The sequence below is a fragment of the Nannospalax galili genome, unplaced genomic scaffold, assembly GCF_000622305.1.
Source record: "Nannospalax galili isolate Female #2095 unplaced genomic scaffold, S.galili_v1.0 scaffold617, whole genome shotgun sequence".
NCBI classification, from domain to species: domain Eukaryota; kingdom Metazoa; phylum Chordata; class Mammalia; order Rodentia; family Spalacidae; genus Nannospalax; species Nannospalax galili.
In genome coordinates, this window is record NW_008341872.1 from 318,991 (window position 1) to 340,213 (window position 21,223).

General features: G+C 39.5%; 1 pseudogene; it reads left to right on the plus strand.

Moving 5' to 3' along the window:
- The first annotated feature begins 3,011 nt into the window (after positions 1-3,011).
- LOC103737636 lies at positions 3,012-6,342 on the plus strand (annotated as a pseudogene).
- Positions 6,343-21,223: the final 14,881 nt, after the last annotated feature.

The following is a 21,223-nucleotide window of genomic DNA, read 5'->3' on the forward strand; positions in this document are numbered from 1 at the left end:
GTGCAAAACAGCTATGGTTGTTTCTGGGAAAACACTGACACATTTCAGAAGTTGAGAAGAACCCTGTCACAGACCAAGTTCAATTTATTCTTTAGTGAAATATTACTTTAATGAAAATAAACCTGATAGTTATAATACTCTAGTTTATTGTTTACTGTGGAGTGACTTCTGCAGTTACAGTGTAATGACAGGGTATAATGGTAATGTAATCTCTCCTATATATCAGAGTAATAGAATTTACCAGAAGCGGATGAAAGTGGTATAGGTACAGCCAGGGACATGCTTTCTGTGGTTGCTTCAGAAGTTTTGGGGCATGGGAAAGCAAGAGGGCAATTCCCATCCCCCTGTGTGCCTCTTCCTGTTTTCCCTAAGGCTTGACATCCCCAGTCTTCCAAGTTATGCTGGGGCAACATCTAAGAATAATAATAAAAGACAAGGGACTTGAGATTTCTGAGCTCCTTGTCTGTGCCAGACATTGAAAAGATCTTCTTGGTCTGCCAATCTATTGCTCTAACCTTTCCAAGAATAGCATCAAACACAAGTGGACTTACACACACACACACACACACACACACACACACACACACACACACACACACACTTCCTTACTTCCTTACACAGTAGTATCTTTCTTGGCCCACTATTAAGCAGCACTTGAATACATTTTGGCTGGGAGTCAAAATAGCAGCTGTCAGTGTTTGCTACTAGGGGTTGGAGTTCTGCTGTGGTTCATTTCTTTGTCCAGGAGCTGCTCTATCCAATCTGGTAGCCCCTAAACACAGGTAGCTTTAAAATGTAAAACAATTAGAATCAGGGCTAAGGCTGGGTTCTTGCCTAGCGTGGTTGGGATTCTGATTTCGATCACCAAACCACACACATAAAAAGTAAATTAATTAAAATTAAATAAAGTATAAAAGTTGGTTCCTCAGTCAGATTAGTTATACAAAGAGCTCAACAATCACATGTAGCCCGAGGCTACCATTTGGAACCACATATATCTATCTCTGACACTACTGTCATTACAGAAAACACAGGGCTGTCTTAAACCTGAGGATATAATAACCCCTATGTCTTGGAAGCCTGACCCTGGATGGTGAACTTCTTCATAGGTGAATCTTGATGCTTTCTTTTCATATTCCCTGAGCTAGGTAGAGAGTTCAGTGCACTGCTTTTCATGAAGAAAGGAAATGCTGTTTTTGCCCATAGAAGTTTGCAGGATCCTTGTTCTACTAAAATTGATATAAAAACTGAAAGTTAGTATATTTCTTTTTAATAATGTTTCAATAAATTTAGAATTTTTTTATTTTCTTTACTAAAACTGATGTTATATTTGTATAATGAAGTTGCTTCAAATGTAATTCAATAAAAATTTAATGAGCACTTACGAATAGCACCAGTAATGCATGTTTTATATATTAAATGATGGCAAGTTTTATAGGTTTATTTTCTTGGTTTTGTGATATGATGTCACTATATAGCCCAGGCTGGCTTCAAATTCACAATCCTCCCACTTCAGCCTTCCAAGTTCTGTCATTGCAGGCATGTTTCATCAAGCTTGGCTCAAAAAAAAAAAAATTCCATTTCCCCAGGTCTATGCTGAGTGTTCGTCTGCTTGAGTTTGCATGGGTCTTGTGCATGCTGACACCATTGCTGTAGATTCATATGAGCAGGGTCCCAGGAGCTTGTAGGACTCTATTTCCATATGGTCATGCACCTCCTCCCTGGCTCTTACAGTCTTTCTGCGTTCTCTTGAGGACACTAACTTGACACAATAGGCCTTCACACAAATGACAGAGTGTATGAATTCCAGTGGGGCAGCCATGGGAGGGTGCCAGTGGGGATAGGGATGTAAAGATGGTTAAGATTGATTGAGAAGTTCTGTGTGAAATACACAAAAGTTCAATAAAAACATTTAAAAATACATTCCACCTCTCCTTTAAGTAAGAATACCACCCCTCCACTGAGATATGAAAAAATTACAAATATTACACTTTTGAATTGTAAAACATACATATATGTTGAATATAAAAATAGAAGGGTCTGTGGAGATGGTTCAGTGAATAAGAGTGCTTATTCTGCATACATGAAGACCTGAGGACCTGAATTGAATCCTCAGTAACCACGTTGAAAAACCAGGCATGGCTATGCATTCCTGTAATTCCAGCACAGCGGGGCAGAGACAGGTAGATCCTGTGAACTTGCTGACCAGCTAACCTAGTCAAAACAGTGAGCTTTGGGTCCAGTGGGAGACTCTGCCTCAAGACAGTAAGGTGGACAGCAATAGCAGAAAATCCCAAAAGCCTAGCTCTGGCCTCTGCATGCACACTAATATGTATGCAACCCACACATACATACACCACACAACATAATATAACACAGTCACACGCACACACACACACACACACACACACACACACACACACCAAAACTAAATAATTTAAAATAAACTAAAAATATAAAGGGAAGCCTGTATTTACTACTGGAATTTCTGAACTAATTTAACAAGAAAATATTCACACTAATCCTTCACTATTACTCCTTTTTCCTAATTTTTCAATGGAACAGGCCTTTCATGACACATCTTTGACTAGGATGGGAAGAAATCATTGTTTGGCTATATCTGTTTTTCTGAGAAGAAATATATTTTTTCAGGTTCTTAAGATGATTCTTGGGGACACAGTTTCATTGCTGCCCCCTAACAGAAATAGTTCTAACAAATTGTTTCATACCCAGCATGTGATGGGTAAAGCGCCCGGTCTAGATCCCCACAATTAGAACTAGGTTTATAGCTTGGCATTTCTGTAATCAATCAGAAGACCCTTTACTAAAAGTTATCTCTAGCCTCTCTTTATATATTCTCTTCACCCTGGTATCCTGGGTTCATCTCTTATTAAAATCAAAAAAGCTTCCATGGAAATCCAAGTAAGAACTTCCTCAGTGTCACAAGTAGAAGAGACTTCAGGTTTTGTTACATCCATTGTATTTGTTTTTGTTAACATCCCTGTGTACCGATGTGTCCTCTGGGAAACCCTGAGTGGATTTGTCATGGGGAACCAATATTCTGCTTTGATTGTATCTCATGTTCAGATGGATAAGGAAATCCAGGTAGAGATTATCATCTTTATTGATATTAAAATGCAATTAGATTAAACATATGCTGCAAAGAGGTCATTGGAAACCCTTTTTATAAAAGTTGCAAACAATGTATGACAAAACTCTGAAAATCCATCAAGTTTTGAATGTTCTGTGCACTATGAAAAAAAACCACAACATCGATTTTCATTTATAGAGCTGTGAAAGTTGGAGGAGACCTGCAAACATGCAGTGAGGATTATAACAGACAAAATTTATGAAATATGAAATATAAATAAGTTCATAAAGTGTTCAAATGTTTTTGTTTGGAAATAGATTAAATGTGAGCTATGTTTCTAACAAGAGAAAAGGTGACTATGTTTAACTGAATTGTCTTCAGTTTTGGAATACAAGATGTGGAATTTCATCCCAGTGACTTATGTTCTAAGCACTCAACGTGCAGTGCACATGCCTCGTGGTGCTATTGTTGGTCTTCGTCAACCCACTCCATAGTTGCACTTTGAAGCTAAGTTTTAGACATTCTCATTCTCACTGCGTTTGGTTTTGTGAAACATGCTGGAATAGGTTTTTAGAAATTTAATAACCAATCAACTCCAATTTCTACTATCGATATGCTTCTGGCATGTGGTCATCTTAGAAAGACCTTAAAGAAAACTGACTCTCCCTCCCCAGAAGTCATCAACTGCTCATAGATCCTCAATTATGTATTTCTACTTTGTGGTAAAGGTAACATAATTGTACAAGTCTTTGGTCAAATGACCCTAAAGAGCAATTAATTCTTTAAAAAATGTAAAATGGTTCCAAAAGAAAAATGAGTACGTTGTAATTTGAACAACTCCTCATATCAGCCTCCCTCCCCAAGTTTCCCTTCCAGCTTCTATAGGAAGTTTCCCTTCTAGCCTCTACATAGAATTATAGCCATAGAAGTCCAGACCATGATTCTGAGTGATAAAAAGGAAATTCTTGTAGGAGGGGCCTGTGGGGATTGGCCAGAATACCAGACCTGGAGACTTCTGCGCAGGCGCGGCAGTCTAACACGACTTACTTCCTCAAACCGCTTACCTGATATCTGCCACCCCAGCTAGAGACAGATGATGCGACAGCCATGCCAATATACAGCTCAACCTTCAGGGCCAATGGGGGTGGTTTGGGGGGTATATAGGAAAGCCCTTTGTACGCAATAAATGAGCTTGCTGGCAGCCCTCTACTGAGCAGCATCTCCCAGAGTCTGTGTCATTGACTTTGCGCCTACTCATATCACCCCTCCCCCCCAAACTGGAGTCAGGCCACCGTAGATAGAGCACAGCAACAAATTCTAATCTTTATCTAATCATCTTTATCGGAATCTGTGAATGAATATTGAAAATTAATCCACTTAATCATCTACCATAAACTTAATCTCAAGTAGCTATTTCTTATTTGCCAATAATTTCTCTTGGAGCTTCCATCCAGATAGACACCCCCTTTTTTTTTCAGGGAATGTGGTCGCAGCTTTTGTTTCCTTCTCTATCCTCATCCCTTCTCCACCCACTCAAATCTGCACCTGAAGTTGGAGAGATCTAAATGGAAAAATGCAATATTCTCTTCAGGAGGGGTTACTGAATGGAAAGGTTGAAAACACTAGTTCAACCGGCCTTGCTGTGCAGTCACAGCCTCTTGACTGTTTCACCTCAGAAGCTGCAGATTTCTCCTTCATAGATTGTCCTGGTTTTATAAGGATACACACCTCCTTCCTCATTAGATAACTGGAGAAGAAAGAAGCAAGTGTGTATATTACTAGAAAAATACCAATTCAGAAACAGCTGAAATTAAGAAAACAGGCTAAAGTTGAAAGTAACTCCTGATCTAACCATACACACCAAGGTCATTTTATCATGACTACTTTTGAGATACTATATAGATTTCATACAATGATCCTTGCAGCGTGGTCCAACCTGTTGATACAGCATCGTGATGTTCTCATCCGAAAAGTTCTAATAGAGAACCACACAATTGAGGTACCCCCCCCAAAAAAAATGAAATCACAAAACAATTTCAATGTTTTAAGTAAGTTAGGGATTTTATATTGGGCTTCATTCAAAGCTATCTTTGGCTGCATGCACCCTGAAGTCCATGGGTTAGACAACTGTCAGTATCTTTAACTTCTCTGTGCTGTTCACAGTTAAAGGGAACAACTGGATTCCCTTGCAGTCAATTCTCCGGTCTTTCTCAATAGGTCAAAGGGAATGTGATAAATGTGGTAAAGACTTCTGGTCTAATGCACAGAAGACTGAATGTGTGCTGAAGGAGGTGGAATTCCTTGCTTAGGGGGAGGCCCTGGATTCATCCTCTCCATCTTTGGGGCACTTGTGGTCTTGGCAGTGACAGTTGTGTTTGTGATCTACAGGCACACTCCGCTGGTGAAGGCCAACAACCGCGAGCTGAGCTTTCTCATTCAGCTGTCTCTTGTCACCACGGTGCTGTCGTCCATGCTTTTCATCGGCAAGCCGTGCGACTGGTCCTGCATGGCCCGCCAGGTCACCCTGGCGCTGGGCTTTTGCCTTTGCCTATCTTCTATTCTTGGAAAGACTGTCTCACTGTTCTTTGCCTACAGAATCTCTGTATCCCAAACCCCACTTATATCCAGGCACCTTGTTTTTTGAAAGCTCATTGCGCTGATCTCAGTTCTAAGTGAGACTGGTGTGTATACAGCTTACTTGGTGCTGGGGCCTCCAAGGTTGTGCAAGAACATGGAATCTCAAAACATAAAGATCATCTTTGAGTGCAATGAAGGTTCCATAGAATTTTTGTGCTCCATATTTGGGCTCAATGCCCTTCTGGCCTTTCTGTGCTTTCTTACAACCTTTGTAGCTCTCCAGTTGCCAGATAATTACTATGAAGGCAAATGCATCACTTTTGGGATGCTGGTCTTTCACTGTCTGGATCTCTTTTGTCCTTGCTTACCTGAGCACCAAAGGCAAATTCAAAGTGGTTGTGGAAATCTTTGCCATTTTGACATCCAGCTATGGCTTGTTAGGCTGTGTATTTGCTCCCAAGTGCTTTGTTATTTTGCCGAGGCCAAAGAGGAACACAGATGAAACTGTGGGTGGAAGGGTCCCCACTGTGGACAGGAGCATCCAGCTGACTTCAGCGTCTATGAGCAGTGAGCTTAACATCACCACAGTGTCCACTGTTCTGGATGAGTTGAGATGTGAATTCCATGTGCCCTTTAAAGTTGGGACAATAGCCTGGTTCAACCTTCCCTGTTAAGTTGTCCCTGAAGGAGCTGCCTGATGCTCTGGAGTAATCCTGAGATTTGGGCTCTGGTAGTGTAGCCTTATCATGGTGTATGATATTTCATTCTGAAACATGTCATTTAGTTTGTATTAGAATACCACTTATGATGGACATGGAAAACTATTTCATTAGAATATTTCATTAGCATATTAGAGTAGATGGTATAACAAACATAATTTATCTAAAATAGCAGCAAAATGGCTTGTGAATGTTTTTGTTCTTATTATAATGAGTATTTGACCTAGATGCATACATTAAAGAAAATCACTTAGCAAGGACTAAAAGAATTATTTTGTTCTATATATTTTCAGTGCCTCTTTGATATATATGCTTTTTCTCTGAGGTAAGAATTGCAGCTCATAAGCTTTTCTTTATAGCAGGGACTTTATTGACTTCTTGGAAGACAGTTGTGTTTTAAAGGGCTCTGGCATATAGATGATTTTGAAGGAATTTAAATATTGACAAAAACCAACTTCTTCTTGAGAATTCATATCAGAAATACAAAAAACTTCTGTGAGGGAAGCCATGGTCTCCCTGCTCCATGCTTCCCTGGAGGGGAATAAGTAGGTAAAGTATCTGACTGTCAAATGTTCTTCTCTTTGAGAAAGAAAGACAAAGGGAACTGAGATCCCAGCATAGCAATTAGGTAGATTTTATAGTAAAGGTGTTGGTGGCAAAGGAAGCACATGTTTACCTAGAGCAGGTGTTAGAATGTAAGGCTTTTTATGATATACTCAGTGAGGTATATTTGTTCTCTGATTATGCAGAGTTAACTGAAATTTCATTCCTATGTGGAAATATTATAAATATGTTTTCAGTCTCCTAGACATGAAACTTGGAAACGACTTGTATGTATTTATGTACATGTAAATGAAATGTATGACAAACAGAATTTGTGAAATGCTGATGAACCAAAACTGCATGTGTATATTTGTTTAGAGAAATGTACCAGAACCAGTAAGTCCTCTATCTTCGAGGGAGCTTAATGTTCATGGATCTCAATTAACCAAACTGACAGAGATTCATACAAGAATATTGGCAAAGAAAATGGGGCCATGATGGCTAGCTTAGAGAAATAAGTTGGAAGCTTATTTATTGATTTTTTAAGGGATGATCATTCCAAATCTGATGATGGGAATGAGCTTCCTACAATTTAATTACGAGGTTTATAGCAAGCCTCAGCAAATCTCAAGAGTGATCACATTAGTTGGAGGGCAAATGTTCGCTAGTAGTTTTTGAACAAGTATCTCTACATCCATCCATTTCCTAATACTTCCAAAGTGCTTTATACAATAACCCTTATAATACTGGAAGAGAGTCTATATGACAATAGAAAGAGCCACTCATTCATTCATTCATTCATTCATTCATTCATTCCATTTGTTTATTTATTTGTCCCTTCACAGGAATATACTTTGGGAAAAGAGGATGAGTTTGTCAAAGTGCAGAGCAACAGGAAAATGAAAATACGTCATCAGTTTTTTTTTTAGTTATGTTCACAGCTTGAGCTTGCTAGTGATCCATGTTGGGATTTTTTAAAATGGAAGATGGCTTATGTCTAATGAGCTGGTTTACCTTTGTATTCAAAGTATTTCAAACTCAGTGTAATCTATTTAATTTTTGAGACACTGATTATTTAACATTTGGACTCCAAAAAGATAATTCCAGAAGTCCATCTAGTTAATATCAAAGATGCAATTACTGCCTTCATATCATATTGTTCAGTAAAACTGTCTCAACAAATTTCTGTTCTTTGCAATTGTTTTTCTGTTCAACAACAGACTTAGGATATTAGAGAAAAGAAGTGTTATCAAGAACAAATATCAATTATACTTGCATGCTCAATTTTCTTATGTAACTACAATTTTAAGGTACAACTCATCTAAACTGTGAAATTCTCTGTTGTTTATTTAACGTATATGTATTGTTGCAGAACTTGTTCATGGCAGCAACAATAAATATGATATTGTCAAAAGATAATTCTCCTATTTACATTATATTCATTCTTTATATTTAATGCCTTATTAAATTAAAAAATATTTTTCAACATTGAAACATATCTTCTCTTTGAATGACTATGTCATTTAAAATTATATATAGTAAGGGACTGGAGAGGTGGCTGAGAGGTTAAGAGTACTGGTTGCTCTTCCAGAGGACCCAGGTTTGGTTCCCACCACCCACATGTTGACTGACAAGCATTTGTAACTCCAGTTCCAGTGGATCAGATGCTCTCTTCTGGCCTTGATGGGTGTTGCACACATGAGTTCAGTGCACTTATATGCATGCAGGCAAAACACTCATATACATAAAATGATAAAAATAAATAAAATTTTAATTTTAAAACTTATTTCTAGTGAAAAGAATAAAGACAAAATTTCAGACTGGCACTTCCTGCTATGGGTGAGAACTTGCTGGTAGCTGATAGTGGTCTTTGGGAAGCAGTTTAGAATTGTTTTCAGCATGTAGCATCAAAATTATATAGTTGCTGGCTTAGGAAATATCATAAAGATTAATTACATGACATAAAAATTTGCAAAAAACCCTCCAAACAAACAAAACCTATGCAGGGCCTAATTACATATATTCAGGGTAGAGCTTTTTTTTTTTGGTAAAAAATATTTATGACATTGATTACTTAAGCACATCCAAGACTAATTCTTCCTAATAAACCATGCTAATAAATTCCTTACTAACTCATTCTGTTAAGAAAATTACTGAGAGGAGGTCCCAGTGGGTAAAATACTTGCCATGTTATCATGAGAACCTGAGTTCAGGTATCCAGAATCCTCATAAAAGCTGGGCTCAGTAGCACATGTCTGTAATCGGATTGCTTCTGTGATCTAGATGGGAGGCCGAGACAAGGGTCTCCATGGAAGCTGAGGGAGAACGAGCTTGGCTTTCACAGTCGCAAACAACACAAAGGAGTCCCAATCACAAACAAGATGCAGGCATAGGCTAACAGCCAAGGTTGCCTCTATCTTCCTCGCAAGCGCCATGGCATACACATACCTACACTCACACCATGAACACTTGAGCATGTGCGTACACACATACACAGAAAGAGAGAGAGAAAGAGAAAGAGATATTGAGAGAGAAATGGAGAGACAGAGAATTCATAACAGAAAGTAGGTATAGTGTCAAAAGGGGTAAGATATCACAAATGCTAATTGAATCTCCTAAAAGCAGTTTGGTCTCATTTCTTCTCTGTCTCTCAATTCCCAATGGCTCTCTGTTATGAATGAAAAAAAACAAGTCTTAGCTGTCTTATATTAAACACCATCTCTTTCTGACTTTTTTTCTAGTTCGCTGTTTAGAACTTGTAATGATAATTACTCTTGCCTTTACTTCTTCACATCTCCTATTCACAATTCAAGAACTTTCTTTTCCCCTTAGACATAAGAGTTAGGCAATTTGGGAGTCTTTTAGATAGACCCACTGAAGGGGTACTCCAATTGCCTCACTCTATATCCCTGTTCAGCATGGAAGAAGCCAGAGTTGTCTGTGTCCCTATTCCCTACTGGCAATTTGGGTAACCCCTTCAAAGGATGGCGTGATAAGAATAGGAGATAGGAATTGGCTAGGCAGTTAGGGTAAAAAGACCCCAAAGAAAAGTAGCCAGTTTCTTGGCTAAAAGTTAAAATGTCCTTGGGACTGTTAGCAACATACTCTGTTCCAAAGGCCTAAAATGTCAAAAGTATTTGGGAGCTTGTATCTAATCCTTAAAAGATTTTAGGGTTACCTCTTCAGAGGGGGGAATGTTAGAGTACCCAAAAGCCCCATAAAAATAAATAAATGAAAGAAGAAAAAGAAAAAAGTGATGGGGAGATATGGGAGGTGTTGGAAGGGAGGCAGTGGGCATGGATTTGATCAAAGCACCTTATATGCATGTATGAAATTCTTAAAGTTTTTGTAAAAGTTAAAATAAAATCCAAAGTCTCTCACCAGTGGGCTCCTGTAAAATAAAAAAACAAATTACATGCTTATTATTCTAAGATGGAAGAACCAGGACACAGTTGCAATAAAATCAAAGCAAAACCTCAAATTCAGCTGTATAAATTAAATACTATAATTCCAGCTTCAGGTATCGGATGAGCTCAGTGATCTGAATATCAGTCATAATCCTCTGGGCTCCAAAGAGCTTGGATAGTTCCACTTTTCCAGTTCTGCCAACCACAGCACACACAACTTGTCTCATAGGCTGAGGCTAGCTCCACTCCACACCTGTGGCTATCCTTGGTGATCATCCCTCAGTCCTGGCATCTCCAATACCTTGGGGTCTCCAATAGCAACTAAGGCTGTACCTTCAACAACAGCCTCCTCTGGCCTCCCACAGTGCCAACCCTCCGTTGTTCTTCATTACCACTTTATGCCCAAATCAGTACTATGTGAAAGATGCTGACACATTGCTGAGTTTGGTTTCCAGCTTAAGATGTAACCAGCCCTGGCCTCCTCTGGACCACAGCCTCCATGTACTGACCCTAAGGAAATACCAGAAAATTTCACCTCGGTGATGCTGAGCTCTCATTGATCATAATTGATTCTTCAGTTCTAGCTGAATGATTTCCATTGTCCCAGTAAAGCAGAGAAGATTTCACTTCCACAGATGCTCAAGTCAAGTATATCATACAAACAGCCTTGATAGAATCTTTGAGGGACTCTCAAACTCTCCTCTGAAACTTCACAAGCCAAACCTCCAGGGTCTGCATTGCTCTGAATATGTTACAAGTTCCCACAAGAGCTTATTAAGCTCTGCATACTCAATAAATTCTTTTCCCACCAAGAGCTCTAAAATTCTCCACTTTCCTCTCCCCAAAACATGGTCAGGTCCATTACAGAAAGATCCCGCTCTCTGGCACCAATTTCTGTTCTAGTTTGGTTCTTTATTGCTGTAATAAGACATTGAACAAGTCCAGGTATTAGGACATGCCCCTTTAATATCAGCACTCAGGAGGCAGAGGCAGGTGGATCTCTGTTTTTAAAAATATTTATTTACTTATTTACTTATTTATTATTTATTTATTTATTTATTTATTTATTTGTGTGGGACAAACATGGCACAGTGTACACGTGGAGTTTGAGGATAACTTTATGGAGTCTGTTCTCCACTTCCACCTTTATGTGGGTTCCAGGACTGCACACAGTTCCTCAAGATTGTGTGGTAAATCTTAAACTGATTTTGATTTACATATCCCAAATTACTAAGTATGTTGAATACTTTTTAAGGTGTTTCTTAGCCACTTTTATTTCTTGTTTTGAGAGCTCTCTGCTCAGATCCATAGTTCATCTTTTAATTTAGATTTATTTATTTATTTATTTGAGTGTAATGTCTGCATGTATATAGGTACACCCATGTCATGCAATGCCTGCAGAGGTCAGAGGCACCTGTGTCGCGCAATGTCCACAGAAGTCAGAAGCGGGCATCAGATCTCCCTGGAACTGAAATTACAGATGGCTGTTAGCTGCCATGTGGGTGCTGGGAATCAAACCCCAGCCCTCTGCAAGATGAACCCAGTGCTCTTAACTGCTGAGCCATCTCTCCAGCCCCTGGATCTCTGTTTTTAAGCCACATGTGGGGCATAGGTTGATAACTAACTTTCTGGAGGCTAAGGGAGGAAAAGGATGAGTTCTTGATCATTCTGAACTGAATAGTGAGAAAAAACAGTCTGAAAAATTCCACTTTTAGCTTTTCCACTTAAAAATGTAGACATCTGTTAGTAAAGATAAGCCTCTTCTGTCTGTCATTTTATGTCATAATTGTCATAATTGTTTTTCGAACACTGCTTTAGAAATCAGACATTTCCGACACAGGATCATGAAGAACAGGATGGCTGTGGGACACAGACTTTAGTCTGCTTTTTTTTCTTTACATTAAAAATATTTTTACTGATTCTTTGAGATTTTCACACAGCACATTTTGATCACACCCACCCTCTTCCCCTCCCCTTCGTCACCTCACTACTCCTTCCTTAACTTCATGTCCTCCACTATTATTGTTCTATTTTAAAGGCTTATCAAAATGAATCTGTGTTCTACAAATGCTCTTGGATGTGGGTCCATCCCTTGGAGCCTGGTCAACCTGCCGTACATCATACTCTTATTCACCCTTTCCCAGTAGCTATTGGTTGCCAATAGGTCATCAGCTAGGTCTGAGGCTTCTTGACTACCTCCCCCTTCCATGTTGGGCTTTTGTCTGACTTAGTCTTATACAGGTCATGTGCCATGGGTTCATGTGAGCATCTTTCCTATTGTGTTCAGACTACACAGTTCCCCTGTATCCATCCACCGTCTCTGGCTCTTATAATCTTTCTGCCCTCTCCTCTACAATGATTGGGATGAGAGGGTGTGATATAGATGTTGCATTTAGGGCTGAGAAGTCTGCAGATTTTTTCTGCGTATTGGCCAGTTGTGGGTCTCTGTGTTAATAACCATATGCTGTAAGAAGAAGATTCTCTGGCAAGAGTTGAAAGACACACTAAACTATATGTATAACAATACGTCATTGGGAATTGGCCTAAACTATTTCCATATAGCAGAATAATAGTAGCAGGTTATCAGCTCCTGTCTAGTCACAGGTTCTTGTCCTTGGTAACAATGCTGGGTATGTGCTCCACCTTAAGAAGTGATTGGTTACTTCCTTAGCATTTGAGCCACTATTGCACCAGTGGGCATATCTTGCTAGTCCAGTCATGATTGTAGTTCACAAGTTTCACAGCATTTGTTATAGCTTGTTTTTTGGGTCTTAGTCAATTTTGACTAGGGTATAATGAAATATTGAAGTAGGTTTAATTTTAATTTCTCTGATGGTCAAAAATGTTGCTCTTTAGTGAGTACTGGGTATCCCAGACATTACTGCTCAACACCAAGATGTGAAATAAAATGGCACAACTTCTTTGAGTGCTTACAGATCTGATGGTATAGGAAAAATTTAGATTTGTAGCTTAACAAAAACGTTCCTTTCTCATGCCTCCTAAAGACAGCTGTAAATATAGTAAAACCACTTCAATTAATAATATACAATGTCTCAAATCTGAGCAGAGGCATTTCAAGGAGTATGTGTTGGTATTTTGAAACAAATTGGTGTATAGAATACAAAATAGGTGCGCTGTATGTTTAGAAGCCAGGTACCAGAAAACTGTGTGACACAGAGTGGCAGACAGTGTCAGAAACTCCTTGGTTTCATTACATGTTTGATTTTGAATTAATTTTTGATTGTTGCTCATTCAGAAACCTTTTTCTATTGCTAAATGTTCTGCACCCCAACATTCAGTTACATGACTCTATATGGGGTCCTAACTCACAGGTTAAAAAGCTATGTTGTATGCTGGAGATATGGTAAAGGTGCTTGCAGCCAAGTCTGATGACCTGAGTTCAATCCCTGGGACCTACATGATAGAAAGAAAGAACAAAGTCCTACAAGCTTTCCTCTAACTTCCACATGCATGCTGTGGCATGCAAACACACACACATAAATATCATTCTGAATGTTGTTTGAATGCTGTAAACACCATTGTGGAATCCACAATGACTTGCCTCTAGAGACATAATCTCAAATATGAAGCAACCTACCACAGGTGTCAGTCACTCATCAAGGCCAATGTAACATGTCATCTTAGAGCTTCCATACATTGGGCTGAGCCACCCATAGTAAAATGGGCCTAATTTAAAGCTCTACAAAGCACAAAGATCAAAATGCCTTCCCTACCCACTGTAGTTCAGTGGTCATAACCACATTAGTCGACCCAACTGAAAGTCCTTTCTGCATGAATATTTTACTCCTCCCCAATTCCTTATCTTTGGTTGACTTTTTATGTGGGATTTTTCACTGCCTATGATATGTTGTAGTCATTCAGAACACACTGAAGAAGAAAAGACACTCAGTAACAAATGGGAGGCAAAACATGCTTTTATTTTGCTAAATATTGGGTTCAGGATGTAACTTATTTGGTGAGTTAAGAGGGAATTCTTAAATTTGGTCCCAAGAATTTGGTAGGCACACCAACTAGTCACACAGAAGCAATTAGGATTGAGGTATTTTGTCTCCCCAAGTGAGGAGCTGCCCGGGAAAAAGTTGGGTCTTTGGGAACAAGGAAAGTCCCTTCACTCTATGGGCAGCTCACTCTCTGACAAAAGGATGGATAAGGGGTCTGAGCTCAACTATGGTACGCTACCTTCCCTCAGGAGTTGTCCTAGTTTGTTCTTCATTGCTGTGACAAAACACCCTGACCAGTACCAACTTGGGGAGGAAAGGGTTTATTTGTCTTACATCTCCCATGTTGCAGTTCATCAGGGAGCCCAAGGTAGGAACTCAGGGCAGGAACCTGGAGGCAGGAGCTGGAGCACAGGCCATGGAGGAATGCTGCTTACAGGCTTGCTCCCCTGGCCCCTGCTCAGCCTGCTTTCTTATGTAACACAGGCCCACCTGCCCAAGGGTGGCACCACCCACAGTGGGCTGGGCCCTCCCACATCACTCATCAAGAAGATGCCCCTCAGACATGGCCACAGGCCAGTCCAATAGAGGCAATTTCCTGATTGAGGCTCCCTCAACCCAGGTGTGTCAAGTTGACACTAAAGCTATCCAGCACAGGAGTGGATGAAGCAGTAGACAGAGGTCAGGGGGTGGCACTTGTTTGAGCTCCCTCAAGATGGAAAGAGTCAGGAGTGGGGCATTCTCACTAAGCATCAGGCACACAGCATGGACTCAAATGACATTGTGAGGCAATCAGTGAATTATGCATTATGAGAAGCTACTGTTTCTTATTAGAACCCTATTCCTTTTAAGTTCGTATAGTTGCCTAATGTATATCTGTATGGGTAAACATGCAGCAATTTTGCAGTGTTAACAAGGTGTTATTTACTCATGATTCCCAAGGAAATCATAAGGATGGTGACAAAGAGAGAAATACTGTACTCTCTATTTACCTTTTTCTTGTGAGTAGACATTTCCCTTCCAAAGTGGTATATATAATCGGGTTGGGCCAGCTGACTCAAGAGGTCTTTCTTTGACTTCTAATGGCAAGAGTTAGAATCCCAAAGGTAAGTTTATAAAATTACTAAATATTTGCTCATTTCTTGCTGTGCCTAGCCTCAAAGTCTGTTTCTAGTGGTGGAAGAGGTTGGATGTGAGCAAAGCCTGCGACAGAATGAAGCCAGGAGCCTCATCCTGAGGGGTTCACATTCCAGTCAGAGAAACGGACCTGCAGAGGCACTGGAAGGATGCCAAGTGTTTGGTCAGTTAATGAAACAAAATACCTTGGTCTAGTCACTCAGTATCTCTGATACATTTTCCATCTCAGATCTCATTTTTCTAATTTGTTATGCATAATAAGTATTTGAAGAATTAAGAGAGGGTTACAGAGAAGCATCTTATATGGTGCTTAGCACATGACGCTCAGGATAATGCCTCTATGAATGTTGACTTAAAAGTACTATTACTGTCATGTGCTATTAAATTATAAAGTAATGGAGAGCAAATCAGGAGGGTAGTTAGTGGGATACTGTTCCCATGGGAAACGCTCTGAGAAGCTGTGTAAAACACATCTCCAGACCGGTTTGTAAATGAGAAACGAAGGTAGTGTATTTACCCAACTACTCCAGTCACTCAGTGGCCTCCTGTGAGACTATATTGCAAGTTACAAATTTCTCTATCTCAAGTGTTTTCCAACATGCAACTCTGCAATTTCTGTCATAGCACCAACAACATCTGAAATTCTGTTAACTTATATGTATTATTATCTGTTGTATTCCTCTTACAGGACGTGAATCACAAGGGCAAGATATTGTCAATGAGGCTCAGTATTGCATCCCCAGCATCTGGACAATGTCTGCATATAGAAGTGCTTGATAAATATTTGATGATTTGATGCAACAGCTGATTTAGGTAAACCAGAAAACTGGTAGATTTCAAATGTTCAAAAGAAATGCCCTCCAATCCAGACACTGTCTTCGGGGCTTAGATTAATCTTATTAAAATTGGAATTGATCATTATAGTTTGGATAAGGAAATGGAGGCCCCAGAGCCTTACATGAATAATTTAAACTTTACCAGTCTTGCAGGCACAGAATTAGAATTCAGGTTCTGCCCTGTCTGAAGCTCTAACCTAAGCTCTCTACTCTCTACACTACGATTGTGACATCTTCTAGGACCAGGAGGAAAGACATCAACAAAGTCTATAAATTCTAATGTTGCACAATGTATAAATTAAAGGTGCCTAAGTAGGCAGCATAATCACTTATTACACATAAACTTACTGTAATATTCATGCAAGAAATGAAAGTTCATAGAAGTTGGTGGTAAAAATGCTTTATAAACTCTGTAAGAATGATTAGCCTCATACATTCTGAGGAATCATGGGTTCTATTTCTAGCTCTGAGGCTAAGTAACTCCATGACCTTGGGCATGCCCTAGGACCTGTCTATATTTCACAATGGAGAGGAAGTCAGTTTCTAGAATTTAGATCCACATACAATATAGCCTTGTAATTTGGCAAATTCTATATAAGATATAAAAATGAACTAACTCATCCACTCAGACAATAAGAGCCATCCAAATGTAAGCCAGCTAATACAGACCGCAAGCCTAGAGGCCTTCTTCCTTTAAAATGTTTGTATCATAACAAATAAAAATCTATTTTGATAATTCACTAGTGTTTTAAGAAGCAGTTTGTAAAAATATTAACAGAACTCTTGTCTCCTGCTATTTTTAAATCATTGAGCTAGTTAGCTTGATGAGCAACAGTTTCGTTTTTAAAAAAATATTTTACTTATTATTTTTTTTGTGTGTGTGAGTGTATTGCCAGCATGTGTGTCACGCAATGCCTGAGGAGGTCGGAATTCTCACAACAGATGGAAAATTTATTTGTTAATGTTATTATGTCTCATAAATTTTAAAAAAGAAAATGAGAATGCAAAAGATGTTAAAAGGATATGGGAATGGAGATATTTTCCAAAATAGAAAAAATGAGAAAGCCTAAGTAAGTGATGAAGGTCTGTGTAGGTTTGTTATGATATATAAAGGATGAGACAAAAATAATATACACACAATCTTAAAATGTCTATGGTCATAGTTTAAGGAACAAAATATCTAGTCAAGGTTTATCTGAGCAGATTTGGTTTTTCACTCAAGCCTTAGTTTGGTTTTTGCCCAATCTTTATCTACAAAGCACATGGTAATTAAAAGTACCAGACTGATGGAACTAACCTTCTTGGATGTTTAATAGCCATACTTTGAGGCCTATACTAATCTGGTCAGAGGGACTTAAGGGCAGTTTTTTTGCTCCTTGCCCTCCAAAGTTGATTAAGTTTCAGGGGATTATGGAACATCTCTCAAAATGTCCTGTAACTGTGGTGAGTCCCTGTCCTCTTGTTCAGAGGGGTCATGGAGACCCCATCAGAAAGATTTGAACCAGTGTCCAGTCTACAAAGAGGAGGGTCAACTCAGAGGAAACATTTCCTCCATGCTTCCAAATGAAGCCAGCTATGGTTGAGTAGAACCTTTCACTTATCTTCACATAGCTAGATCTGGTGAAAGAAAGGAGCCAGAGCCTTTTCCAAAGCCCATGTGACCCCTGATGAACAGATTCTCAAACGACCTTAAGAGTAAAAATAAATTGGTTTATTTGGGCCAACTGTATGGTCTTAAACACCCAAAAGGAAAGTATAACCAAATATTAAAGCCATTAATATATTTCTTTAAGAGTTCAAGGGATTACACTCCGCAGACATTAGGCTTAAGTCCATATAAAATGTTATTTAGGCTCTCTCTGACCCACAGGCTTCTCTTTCTGGGGTAAGTCTATTGGACCCTCTGCCCCTTGACTCCCCGAGCCTCACTCATCCTCCCATTTCCCTCCCTAGTCTCTCCTTCTAGCCTGGGTCCTGTCCCATTCCTTGTCCTGGTGCCTCAGACACCTGGGGAACCAGCACTGCTTCTTCCTAATCTGTGCATCCAGAGCAAATCAGCTCCTTCTCAGGTTCCCAGGGACACTCTGGACCTGGCCCTGCCCTCACCTCCTTCTGCTTCCCTGGGACTGCAGGACTTTCAGGCCTCTCTCCAACCTGTAGGCCTCTCTCTCCGGGGTAAGTCAATTGGGCCCTCTGTGCCTTGACTCCCCCAGCCTCACTCACCCTCCCATCTGCCTTGCCGATCTCTCCTCCTAGCCTGGGTCCTGTCCCATTCCTTGTCTTGGTGCCCCAGACACTTGGAGAACCACCACTGCTTCCTGATCCTGTGCATCCAGACCAACTCAGTTCCTTCTTGGGTCCCTAGGGGACTCTGGGCCTGGCTCCACCCTCACCTTCCTCTGTCTCCTTGGGTCTACACGACCTGCCAGCCTCTTTCCTGGACACCGGAGGTGACCTTTCCTTTTCCTGGTCCTTTGCATCCAGACCAACCCAGCTCCTCAGTGTGGTCCCCAGGGGCCCTTGGGGCTGCCTCCTGCCCCCATCTTCCTTTGTGTCTTTGGGTGGCACAACCACCAGCTGCCCTAGACCAGCATCTTTCCTGGGCCCGGCTCACAGGTCAGTCCAACCCCCAAATTCCTGAGGCCAAAATCTATCCTGGAAGGATCCAGACCATAGGAGAAAGCCTGAGGGCATCTGATCCTCATCAGACTTGGTCCTCTGTGGGAACTCCTGAAGACAAAAGCAATCTGGCCACTCCAATACAAAATCAAAAGAGACAACTGGAAGCTTAGAGGAACCAGCTTTTCATTCCCCAAAAGTAAACCATAAAGACACATAAACTTCACAAAAAGAAGAAGACCTAAACTTGAAGGCCTGAGTCTCACACAAGAACCAGAAACTACAAAAGAAATACACATGTCAAAAATAATAACATAAATATAATAACATAAAAAGCCAAAATAACATAACCCCACCAAAAACAAATAATCCTCTAGAGGAGTACAATGAGAAACCCCTAGAGATAATGCAGGACATGGAACTCAAAAGAACAATTATAAACATGATAAAAGAATTCAGTGAATTTAAAGAAAGCACAAAGAAAGAAATCAAAGAACTGAAAGAAGTCAGGGATAAATTTCTGAATGAATTCAGAAAAGAGACATATTAACATATGCTCAGGCTGAAATGAAGGAGGAAGTGAAACATTCAGTAAGCCAATTAGAAACTACGGGAGAAAGCCCCACCAATAGGATGAATGAAATGGAAAACAGAGTATCAAGACTGGTAGATAAGACGAACTAGACCACTCAAGCAAAGATTATGAAAAATTTAAGAAATCACAAGAATGGAATATGCAGGAATTGTGTGACACCATAAAAAGACCAAACTTATGAATCATAGGAATATAGGAAGGAGAACAATCCCAAGATAATGGTATGGACCAGATCTTCAACAGAATCATGGAAAAAAATTCCCCAAACTTAAAGAAAGACATGCCCATACAAATACAAGGAGCATATAGAACACCAGACAGGACCAGAAAAGAAACTCTCCATGACACATCATAGTAAAAACACTACACGTACAAAACAAAGAGCCAATACTGAAGGCTACAAAAGAGAAACAAGAAGTCACATATAAAGGAAAACCTATTAGGATTACAGCTGACTTTTGAGTGCAAACTATGAAAGCTAGAAGAGCCTGGACCAACGTATTCCCAGTTTTAAATGACCACAGATGCCAACCCAGACTACTATATCCAGCCAAAATGTTTATTATAGTTGAAGGGGAAAGAAAAATCTTCCATGACATAAATAGGCTGAAGGAATTCATGTCCAGAAAACCAGCCCTTCAGAGAGTTCTGGGAGCAATACAAAGAGCTGAAGAAAGGAATGACTATACCCAAGGGGTTGCAGAAAGAAATTCAATGAAGGTATAACTGTGGAAAAGTACAGCTACATTATGAAAGTAAATAGAAATAAAAATGACAGGATTCAATACTCATCTTTCATTAATAAATTTAAATATCAATGGACTGAACTCCCCAGTCAAAAGACACAGACTAGGTGAATGGGTTAAGAAAAAAACCCATCATTTTGTTGTTTACAAGTAACCCATCTCAATTTCATGGACAGACACCATCTTAAAGTGAAAGGATGGGAAAAAATATACTAAGCAAATGATACCAAGAAAAAAGCAGGTGTAGCAATTCTAATATCTGACAAATTAGACTTTAAACTAAAACTAATCAGAAGAGATAGAGGGCCACTTCATTCTCATCAAAGGAACAATAAATCAAGATGATATTACAATCATGAACATATATTCACCTAACTCTGGTGCACCCAACTTTATAAAAACCATACTACAGGACTTTAAGACCCAGATTAATCCCAACTCATTAATAGTAGGGGACTTCAATTCCCCACTGTCTCCATTGGATAAGTCAACAGTGCAAAGACAACTGAGAGACATCTGAATTAAACAATACCATAAATCAAATGGACTTAACAGACATCTACCGCATATTCTACCCAAGCACCAAAGGACATATTTTCTACTCAGTACCCCATGGAACCTTCTCCAAAATCGTCCATATACTGGGGCACAAAACAAACCTCAACAAATACAAAAAGATTGAAATAATTCCATGCATTCTATCAGACCACATTGCAATAAAGCTTAAAATCAACACCCAAAGAAGCCTTAATCACCACATGAATACATGGAGATTAAACAACACACTCCCGAATGATGAGTGGGTTAAAGGAGGAATTAAGAAGGAAATAAAAGAATTCCTGGAATTCAATGAAAAGGACAATACAATACAAAAAAACCTCTTTGACACTTTAAACGTCCTTAGAGGAAAGTTTATAACTCTAAGTGCCTACATCAAAAAATCATAAAGAACACAAATAAATGACTTAACATTGCAACTCAAGACACTTGAAAA